This window comes from Galendromus occidentalis, unplaced genomic scaffold, assembly GCF_000255335.2.
Source record: "Galendromus occidentalis unplaced genomic scaffold, Mocc_1.1 scf7180000077255, whole genome shotgun sequence".
NCBI classification, from domain to species: Eukaryota; Metazoa; Arthropoda; class Arachnida; order Mesostigmata; family Phytoseiidae; genus Galendromus; species Galendromus occidentalis.
The window spans coordinates 22,958-30,500 of NW_003805243.1; the positions used below are offsets into that span (position 1 = coordinate 22,958).

The 7,543-nt window shown below is 49.9% G+C and overlaps 1 pseudogene; it reads left to right on the plus strand.

Moving 5' to 3' along the window:
• The first annotated feature begins 3,337 nt into the window (after nt 1–3,337).
• LOC100908266 (uncharacterized) lies at nt 3,338–4,560 on the plus strand (annotated as a pseudogene).
• Nucleotides 4,561–7,543: the final 2,983 nt, after the last annotated feature.

A 7,543-nucleotide genomic window follows, 5' to 3' on the forward strand; every position in this document is an offset into this window, starting at 1 on the left:
TAAATTTTCCATTTCTAGCGTTCCGGAAATATTCCAATTTTTACGGAGATATTCATGAGGGCTCATGGCCCATCCCGTCCGGAGTATCAGTTCGAACCCGATGATCCCTATGGAAATGACGGACAACTTTAATTCTGCGCTCCGTCTCCTTTGCCGCCGCGGCGGCGCGGCCGTTTCCGTTGTGAGGCGCCAATGCGAATCTACGCAGCAAGATAGGCTCGAGTTCAAGATTTGCTCGATCGATTGTTTGCTCATCTTGTGGGTTCAATTGACTGTTCGGGACTGTTTTCCGGTTGTATAGTGATATCATCAGGATTATCTATGGCGGATTTTCATGACGAAGATCACGAGCCCACGAGTTTTAGAAACCGTCAGAAGGTGGTCAGTGCCGAAGCCTAGCAACGAAATCATTTTTCTCATGGGATTCATCGCATCGCGACGAACCGCCGCAATTCCTGATGGAGGATTTGCCGCTGCCTTCAACCTACGAATTCTCACCCGGGCCATGAGCTCGGGATTCCCGCTTGAGTCCGCAATAAGCGCGGCCGAAGGCCGCGTTCCCCAGGGCTGGTTGCGAATAAATCAGTGCGTATCGCTCTCGGAGTCTCCCCGATTCGAGAAAACACCATTGTCTTCAGTGATCGAGAGATTCTTCGATAGTCGTATACCACACCCGGATTCGCCGTAAAATCCATCGGCTCTAACCCCACTTCCACAGGCAGCGATCAACACCAATCAGCCACCCCGGTTCCCGTGTATTTCGGATACTTCGGCTCGTAACCAATCCGCGCCCAGCAGCTATCGTCGGCTATCGTCTCCCAGATCCTCAAGGGAAATGCCCCACAGCGAAGGAGCTACACCCATCCCGGGTCCGAGCGGTGAACAGTGCCAGGACCCTCCAAGTAGCATAGATGCAGGTCCGATAGCATATAAGACAGAAACCGGGGAGAAACGAAAAAGCTGCGTCTTGCTTTTCTGCTGCGCTGCGACGCGCGCTTGCCGACTCGAGCTGTCATCGGATCTCACTACTCTGTTTTAACTGGCACTGCGTCGATTCGTCGCTCGAAACCCGGCGGTCCAGAGAATAGTTTCGGAAAACGCCCGCACATTCAAAAAAACATCGGACGAATTGAACTTCTTTTTTTCTAACGTGAAATCCGCGGAAACCAGAGACTTCCTTCTCTCCAAGAAGATCGAGTGGCAGTTTTCCTCACCTAAGTCGCCCTGGCAAGGTGGCTTTTTTGAGCGCGTGATCTCAGTGGTCAAACGTCCCCTCAGGAAAATTCTAGGAATCCACTCGCTCAAGTTCAGAGAGCTCGACGCGGTCCTCTTTGAGATAGAGCGAATGGTGAACATGCGTCCGATCTCGGCCGTCGTCTCCGATCCAAATGAGCCCAGAGCCCTCTCTCCAGCCGATCTCATGTTTGGCTACTCATCTAATCAGTATCTTCCCGATACAAAACGGATACTGGCTCAAGCGGAAGGAGCCACGGCAATCGTTTTTCCGATGGAAAGCCCAACAATCGGTACTCCGGGGGTTCTGAAAATAATTCCGGAACGAATACCTGCAGTATCTCAGATCGCTCCATTACAATAAACCGAACAGCAGCAGACCCTTAGCGGTGGGCGACGTTTGCATAACCCAAGCTCCGGAACCATCTAGGGCTTTCTGGCCCATTTGCGTGGTTCGAGCTCTTTCCGGCGGGGGAGGCTCTGACCAACGCCAAAGAACCTGTGTCGTTAAAACAGACAGTGGTCAGATTCTCAAGCGCCCAATCCAGCTACTCTACCGCCTAGAGGTTTCGCAGTTCTTATCCCCACCCAGTCTCCTAGTTCATTCAATCATTCGATCTCGCCCAGTACTCACCCTATCGCATGCCTCCCCGCAACATCACTTCCATTACCACAAGCACGATCTCTGAGACACTGGCGCGCCGCATCCGGGTGGACCGCAGTTCGCGGCTCAGGGCTTGCGCCCAACCCCTCTGCTCTGGGGTTAACTGGGCCCAGACCCCCCGTGTCCAGGCAACCTGCTCTTCACTTGTCGCCCGTCGGAACCCCGCACACAGAACCCTAAACTACAGTTGAAGGATACCAGTCGGACTTAGCAAGAAATCCTCTCGGATCGGCATCACCACTAACTGACGAATTCGGCACCAAATGACGATTCAAATTCCAACGGACCATACATAGGCAAGGACCGACTCTGTAGTCCATGGGCAGGAAATCCGGTCGCGCTGGTCGGCACATACGCGTCCAGAAAAAACGAATTCGAGACGAGCGGAACTTCTAGGATAGAATCTCAATGCTTCCGCGTGTTAGGGTCGCGCTCAGGGGTCGAACTTCCCGTTCGATTCGGTTTCGCGCGGTCAGTAGAGAAGACAGTCGACTGGGGGTCACCACCCGAATTTATTGGAACGAGCCATTTGAGACCGAGTGAATGAACTTTCAGAGATATACAATTTTCAGGCCCCACTGCTTTATTCTGAATTGCTCCGCGGTTCCCTGGGGAGTGTTACGAATGGGAAATATAAATGTAATTTCATTACCCATACGAATCCAGAAATAAACATAGCGGAGCTTTCCCTCGCACCTTTCTCCTCCCCCGAGATCTCGTGCGCTTCCGCGTCGAGATGTCGGAGAGACACACGCACGTTGGAAGCAGCCGCGATATTATAGCTAGAGCGCGTCACTTCATGCTTTTCGCATATTTAGCATGAAAATGCCTATTCCTGGACTTTTCTCATAAGAAAGCATATTCAAGGACTCGAGGCATATCCTAGCATATTATGCTGCCTAAGCGCCCTCTACACCCAAGAACAGAACTTCCTTCGAACCATGGTGTCCCAACAGACATTCTCACAGATCGAAGCTCGAGAAAAATCGAGCGACGTGCACGTTAGAGCGATTCGGAAATCATTCGAATCCGCATGTCTACCGATCGGCGTCGTTCTGCCGCAAGTGGCTCGCGGGTTCAGAAACGAGATTATCTCAATCGTCGATCAGAAGTCAGTGTCGATTGGAAATCAGCCCGGAAGTTCCCCCTTTGACGATTCCTCCGCCCCGAGCACGCGGTGAGTTCTACCTAGGAGTCTCCTGGCTCCCTGAATGGATTCCCCAACTCCGAGAATTGAGCTGACAATGGAGAACAGCATGCAGAAGACAATCCCCCTATCTAATCCGTTGTTAACGCACTTCCAGTCGGGGACTATCATTTGTGCAATACCGATCCGTTGAAAATCTGATCGAAGTCACGTTCTCATCGAGGGAAGACTCGGAGCGAAGGTTTGCAGAGCTGTGGTGTTTCGATCTCCGCTCCGATTCAGAGGTGTTCACGATGCCGAAGACGCCTTACCTCAAGCAAATGCATTATGTGACTCTTTTCGGCCAGGATGTGCTGTCGTTCGATGGGAACGTACTCCTGTGTAAGGTGTGCGAGAAGGTGGTCTCTTCGCACAAGAAGTCTTTGGTTAAGCAGCACATCGAAGGAGCTAAACACAAGGCGCTTTGCGAGAAGAAGAAAGAGTCTGGGTCTACGAACGTCGTCCAAATGAAGTCGTTCCTCGGAGCCACCGGGAAACAGAGTCAATTTCACGTCGATCTCTGCGATGCACTTTTATCTGCTGACATACCGCTGCGGAAACTGGACAATGAAAAGCTCAGTGCTTTCTTGGGAAAATACTGCAAGCAACACGTCCCTTCATCAATCACGTTACGCTTGCACTATATCAAGAGCATATACGAGGGGAAAATGGAATACATAAGGAGTTTCGTTGGAAGCAAATCTATATGGATCTCCATCGATGAGACAACAGACCCTCTCGGAAGATTCGTTGCGCATAGTATCATCGGAACTTTGGAAACTTCCGGGTCCAGGAGTTTCCTACTCCACGCAGACAATCTGGAGAAAACCAATAACTCGACCATCGCCCAAAGCTTCATGAATGCTCTCAATGTACTTTGGCCAAACGGAGTCCATCACGAAAGGGTTCTCCTATTCGTGACGGATGCTGCGCCGTATATGAGGAAGGCTGCGAATGCCCTACAGGTGCTTTTCCCCGCATGAAGCATGTAACTTGTGCGGCGCATGCACTGCATCGAGTAGCGGAGGAAGCCAGATTGCTGTTCCCCGAAGTTGACAAGCTGGTGTCAAACGGGAAAAAGATATTCTTGAAATCTGCGGCGCGGGTCACCATGTTCCGAGAACTTGCGCCGGGTACGCCCCTTCCACCCCAGCCGGTCATAACCCGGTGGGGGACGTGGGTCGCTGCCGCACTCTACTACGCTGAGCACCTGGATACGTTCGCGAACGTGGTTGATTCGTTTGATCGTAAGCAGGCCGCAAGCATCCTAATTGTTCAGGATTTGTTGCGGTCGCCGAACCCGAGAGAAAACCTTTCTTACATCCATGCGCACTTGGACTTTTTGCCAAGCAGCATCACGAATCTCGAAGCGAGCTCCTGCCCGCTCGTTGATAGCATCGCTCATTTCTACAAAACCATCGATGAGCTCAAGGGGGATGCCGGGCTCGATTGGAGAGCGAATTCGCAACAAATGTGAGTTCGTGCTTTCGCGTAATACGGGAATGGCCGAGTTGAAGGTCATCGCCGACGTTCTGGGTGGGGTCTCTGCTGACGGTAACGTAGTTCTCAGCCCATCAGACGTGGCTTGTTTCAAGTACGCACCGATTACGTCTGTAGACGTAGAACGAAGCTTCTCTCTCCTCAAAAATCTCCTCACAGATCGTCGACAGAGCCTGACTTTCGAGAGTTTGAAGATGCACTTGATTATTTTGTGCAATCAATGAATTAAGCGTGTGAATTTCGTCCTAATAAACATGACCATATCTCAACAGATGAATTCCGGCTTTTCCCTCGCTCGATCGTCCGTAAATTGAGAGCATATTTTTCGTTTCCTTCGAGCATATTTCGACAGTTTTTATCGCATATTCGCATGCATATTTCCGAGATTTCTAGAGCATAAAGTGACGCGCTCTAATTATAGCTCTCGATCCGGCGTTTGGCTTCGGCGTAGGGAAAGCGACCGCAGTTACGACTGATTTTACTGTGTCTTGGTTCTCTAAGTGTCAGACTAAAACGAATCGCCCTCGATTCGTAACAGCCGCTTTCCGCATGTGGAGAACCGAGATTCCCATGAGGATTTCACTCCGCTTACATCTCGTGCTTAGCCAAGCTGCTAACACAGGCCTCACCGCACTGACGGTCATTGAAGAGTCCGTAAAAACGTTCCCGACATTTAGTTGGGGTACGATTGCGGCTATCATGCCGAGAGATGTAGCCAAGGCAAAAACCGCCATGGAGATTATCGGTGACAACGCTTATTATGCGTTCGGACCTATGGGTGAATGTTCAACACAACACTTATTCAACAATCAATCAATCCTTCCTACTCGCTGATGAAACCACTCTCAAATTGTCCTCTTAATAAACTCTGACACTATCGCTGTGAGCTCGTCGGTGCCGAATATCCGATAACAGGTCGCTCCTCTCTGCATATGAATGAATTCTTCTTCTTGAAGATTCTGACTTCGTAGAATCTGCGAGGCCTCGGCTCACTTACGAGGACGTTCTGCTGGATCTCAGATGGAACTCTCGTCCGGGACACAATGCAGCATGAGCTCGACTACATCACGCTCGCCTTTAGCACTCTCAAGTTTTCGAACTCGATTACGTTACTCCCGCGTAATGCGAGCTGCGGGAACACATGAATCCGGTCAAACGGCTTCGGTCAAGAGGTTTCGGTCGAGCGGCTTCGGTCAAGTGGTTTCGGTCGAGTGGCTTCGGTCATTTGAATTCGGTCAAATGAACGGTAACCTTCGAGTCTACCAAGGATTTCTTCGCGAGCCTCCGTTCATGCTGAAACTTCTCAGCGAGCGATGCTGCCTTGATTTGCAGCAGTTCTTCTGCAGCCTGGAAGTCAAGTTTTATCATAAGATGGAATGCGGAAGCGCGGAGTAATCTTAGTCGTCATAGGTATCGGTGAGAAGATACTTCATCGGTTACCGTTCAGCATGAACAGAGGCTCGCGAAGAAATCCTTGGTAGAGTCGAAGGGCGTGTTTACCTCGTCAAGCTGAAATACTTGATGAAAGAATTCCAGGTGACAAGCCGATTCTCCACCATCTACTATTTCCGATACATGTGAATGAAATGTTTTTTAAAATTTTTTAAACAGAAACGATTGAGAGTTCGAAAAGCCCTCTATTCACTAAACGAACTTCGACTGCTCGTCGAACTCTTGGAAAGTCACCTCACGGATGAGCCCCAACAATCGCAATAAAAGCAAACTACCGCAACAGCTGATCGAGGCGGATCAGCTACCGCCGCAGCTGCTGATACGAGATCGGCTGTCACAACAGCTGATAAAGAGAAATCAGCTGAAATATATCCTGGAAATCAATGCCATGTCGAAATATTAAAAATGGATCTCAATCGAAACCATTGAAGCATTCTTTAAAGCGATTCCTGATACACAATTTAGATGCGATATCTCCAGTGATTGCGACGATGCGATGCTGAACGCAGAGACTACCGAATCCTGATCGCTACGATCCGCCGATCGATGTGAGCGTCTGTAAAAGCGTCTGTAAAAGCGTCGTATCATTTCGAGCTGACCATTGCTCAGTTCCTCCCGCGCCAGCGCAAAGCGAGCATCCTTGGGGAAAGGAAGAAATGCATGGGGCTGATTACAGTCGAACCCGCCTATAAGAGACCTCTCGGGGAATTGGAAACTGTCTCCTATATCCGGATTCTCCAATATCCGGGGCGCGGTTTTCCGATGAGAAGACCTGAAACATCTCGTTTTCGTATGACTTGGATGATTATATCATTATTTTGTGGAGAGACGATCATTTTCAGAGCAATGATAGTGTCGAACTAGTGTTAGGAATATAATGTTCGAATCGTCTACCAGGCCAGAGATCAGGAAAAAGAAGAAGACATTCGGCCTTTTTTTGAGGCACGGATTTGCTTGAGGCACGGATTTCAGTCTCGGTTGCTGATCGGTCAGAGATCTCGAGAGAAGGAAAACATTCGACCTACAGCAGTCGAACGTACCAGCAGACGAACAGCTAGAAACATATGTATGTTCATGTTCAATGCTCGAATCGTCTGCCCGGCCGCGGAGAGACATCGACCTATGGCGATCGAGCGAGTAGGCAGACGAATCGCTGGAAACGAGTTCTCTTGCTCACATGTCGACCGGGAGTTGAACAGCTTATCCTAGCATTTTGCACCGAAGTTAATTGACGAAGAATAGGAGGCTCTTAATATTTATTATCATTGGAGGCAGCATGTCTAATACCCAGCACCACAATGTCGGTCTGGTGAATTTGGATCTGAGCAATGCATCCCGGTCAATGAAGTCGCTTTTTTTATTAATTTGGCGCCTGTGGATTTCGGGACGTCACAACCGCGGCACTTTTCGTTACACTGTATACTCAAGTGAGCCTAAAGACGTGTCCCACGTCAAAACGCGAGCCTAAAATAACGCGAGCCCAGAATGACGCGGACCGGGAACGGCGC